The sequence below is a fragment of the Chenopodium quinoa genome, unplaced genomic scaffold (genome assembly GCF_001683475.1).
Source record: "Chenopodium quinoa cultivar QQ74 unplaced genomic scaffold, ASM168347v1, whole genome shotgun sequence".
In the NCBI taxonomy this organism is placed as follows: domain Eukaryota; kingdom Viridiplantae; phylum Streptophyta; class Magnoliopsida; order Caryophyllales; family Amaranthaceae; genus Chenopodium; species Chenopodium quinoa.
In genome coordinates this window covers 2,525,334-2,529,133 of record NW_018744626.1, presented here as the reverse complement: position 1 = coordinate 2,529,133, position 3,800 = coordinate 2,525,334, and the positions used below count along the sequence as shown (strand labels likewise).

Here is a 3,800-nt window from a genome sequence, read left to right as displayed (position 1 = left end):
GTAAAACCCGAAACCCCCTCGGCCTCCGTACAGCTACCCCCTCGGCACATACGCCTAATCCCGTCAGCCGCACAATGACCCCCTCGGACATGCGTCTACCCTCTCGGCCAAGAGCAAGCCTCAGCTCCTCTCACTCTCGCGCCTCCCTCAACTAAGGATACCTAAGGGTCTGAATGCTCAACCCTTTCGGCTCTCTCGCATCACTAGCAGCCCTCAACCCTTTCGACTCTCTCTTTCAGCCTCTCTCCCTTATCACACCTCCCACCCGTATTTCTCTCCTAACCCCGGGCTGCCCTCCGCACGCCGCGCACCACGCACCCCCTCGGTGCGCCGGACACCCAAAAAGTAATGCAGGACACCCCCTCAGCCCTCGGCTCTCCCTCACATCACTCGGCAGTACCAGGAAAAACCCCTCAAAAATCAAACACAAACCCCAAAATTCGAAAAACCAATTATAACACCCCTAGCCGATGAACACCGATTGATGTGACTTGAACACTCAAAATCTCAAGAACTTGAGAGAAAGTTGGGAGAATTTTTAAGAATTTTCTCTAAGGCAAATGAGAAATGAAAAGCAAGTAGTGTGAAGGGGGAGTTCATATGTTCAAAGCTAAGGAGATGACAATTCCTTAAAACCCTGGTTCAAATGGGCCTAAGTGATCCTTGATCCCAGAAAGTCACCATTGAAGGATTAAGCTTAATTACCAGTTAGCAGGGAATCATCATCAGATTGTCTCTAGAAATCCCTAGCTCATTAAAAATGGAGATAAGACATGCCTTCAGCAAAATACATGGAGCTCAACCTGAAGAAAATATTCTGAAAATGGAAATTTCATCGGTTACCCCTAAGCCATCATCATCAGGCTTAGCCCTCAAAACTGCTCAATCATCTGAATTAAAGTACCTTCTATGCATTGCTTGGGGCTGGTACCCTTGCAAGTCGCTTGGGGCTCTTTTTAGCCCTCGGATACCCTTGGGGCTCGTTTTAGCCCTCAGGTACGCCTTGGGATTTACTTCAGCATATGTGACAACTTCTCTCATCTATATTCCGCGTGATATCCGAACTTCATGCGATCTCGTTCCCACATCACGCGTGGGGCTAAATGTTTGGGCCTAGTCCATTGTCCTAAGCCCAGTGACCCGGAATTACGAAAATACCCCTCCGTGATCCAGCCCATCATTAGTTAGAGAAAAGTACGGATTTACCCCTAATCTATCCAATTAAGTACAACTTCTGCCACCTGAAAGTACATCTATAAATAGCTCTCCAATCATTGATGATGGTAACTTTTTCCTAATTCTCTAATCTTCTCTCTCTACTTTCTCTCTCTAGAAAGTACATTCGCTGACTTAAGCATCGGAGGGGCTTTCCCGGGTCACACCCCCGGGGCAGTTAACCTTCTTTCTCTTTTGCAGGCCTAGCTCTCGGACAGCAAGACATAGCTGAGGGACATTCGGACAATCATTGGACATAGCTCTAGGACATCTTGATTACCCTTATTACCCTAAGACTCCCAGGAGCATTTTGTTTCCAGAAACAGTGGACATGTGTACTATGTTTTACACTTACAATTTTGGGAGATTTTGTATGAAATACATCACTTCAATTCTATTATACAATATGGAGACAAAAACACATATTATCGTAAAATTTGCTCGTTACACATTTTAGCCTCTTTTTGTTAAAGTAAATGACTAAAAATGTTGATAAAGAGAATTTCATAATTATAGAGTAATTGATCAAGTTACAACCTTATAGAGCTAAAACATGATCAATAATGTTCTACATGGTATTAATTATAATGTACCACTTAATGATCAACTTAAGAGAGTTATGTCAAGTGATACATTAAAAATTTATAATAATACCTACTAAGAATATAATGACTATAGTTGATACTCTAGTAGATATGGACGGAGTAGATTCGGAAACAACAATGGGAAACTTGCAACTCTCAACACAAGGATCTTGATTTGTAACTATCCCAAGCCCATTAAAGTAGCATGCATTTTTATCTTTGAGGTAGCCAAATTGATATAAATTGTTGAATGCATATGACAAGCTCTTCATTTTCCCAATTCCACTACAAGAACCTACTGACTCAAGCAAAGTGCAATTAGTACTAACACGCGCTATGTAGTAATTAATGGCCACGAGCATGCCTATTCGTTGGATAAATAGAGGGGTTTGCAATGCACCATTTAAGAGGAAGATATACTTAACATCCTTAGCGCTTTGTAATTGTCCACCTCCTAAACCAAGGTCTAATTCATACTTCACCTGCTCGTTAAATGTGAAAATTCCCCAATGCCTTTTGAAGTTACCGAGCAAAACACTCTTTTGACCCTCGTCGAACAAACCAAAAAATACAAAACCATATAGGTGACACATTATGTCTTAAATGCGTTCCTTTGCCCGTCAATATGTAATTGACTAGGCCTTGATTGAAAGAACTAACAGCTTCGGTGTTTGCTCTATCTATCCATTCGTAGGCCAACCCACCTCCCCAATGGCTACCGGAACATCACCAAATCCAATGTTGTGAAGGGCCGAGACTAATGTGTCATAATTCCCATCAAAGGCGTTGGTGTATGTATTTGGCCCGTCGATTACTGGGTGGTCTACGTACGCCTTAAAAAAAGCGTAATCCAATGGAAAATTTGGATCCATCGTAACACTCAAGAAGGGGTTAATGTTCACCACAAAGGGAGAACTATGGGCCACTAGGAAAGACACGACACTAGGTCACTAGTTGAGTCATAACTTGAACCAACTCGGGTCTAAATACTCCATGAGATGGGAGGTTTGCACCATATGTGCCTACATTGCATAGTACTAAAAGCTAAGCTTGATGGAGTCGTCAAGTTTTTTCCTAACCAATGACCATTGTAGGTTAAGAAGGGCAGGCACGACATGGGTTATATATTGGTTTGAGTAGCTCTTTAGAAATGGCTCATTTCCAACAACTACATATCTAAAAATAAAATATAGAGATATATATAAGAGAAACTATCGTAGTATGATATGTTACAAGGTTGTTGCATATAAAATTATAAAGAGATTAAATTTGCAATTGAAACTTAAAGTCAATTCCACTATGTTAGTAATAAACAATTACTAAAGGCATCATGACAGAATGAGTCCACGAATCAAAATCAAACCTCTTATGGAGTACTAGCATTATATTATTAAGAGATGTTTTAACCCAATACAATATTTACGTATAAGATAGAAGATAGAGGGGGGAGTAATAAGAGAAACCATAAAGTTCATTTTTATTTAATATATATACTTGCATTGTTAATTTTTGAAAGATGTTTTAATTAACAAAATAGCTACATATAAAGTAGGTAATACCAACAGGATCTTTGCTAGCTGTGGAGATAGGCGCTAATTTAAGGTTGCGGTGAACCCGAGAATGAGCCACATAAGAAGAAGGCGGATGAGCATGTTGTTGAGGATGTCAACCATCACCTCGATATCGCTTTCTCGTAGAGCTTGGAGGATATCATGTTCAACGTCAAACAACTTGAATTTTTGTATCTGATTATTTTTAATAATTCTATTGACTTCTTAGGCGACAGTCCACCCAATGTGTTTGCTCCCCAATTAATTCCAAATTTGCATTCCCATTATGTATTAATAATAGTAGTGTAAATACTATTAGAAATAATTTTATTATCAGGTACCCCATTTTTATGTAGAGAGAGAGAGAGATATAGAGAGGGGTATAGAGAGAAGATAGATTAAAGATAATGAAGGATTATGAGAAAATAGGTTTGAGAGTTTAGTGGTGGCT

At 40.1% G+C, this 3,800-nt stretch overlaps 1 pseudogene; it reads right to left on the bottom strand.

The window, feature by feature from the left end:
- Positions 1-1,350: 1,350 nt before the first annotated feature.
- On the bottom strand, positions 1,351-3,513 carry LOC110700887 (annotated as a pseudogene).
- Positions 3,514-3,800: the final 287 nt, after the last annotated feature.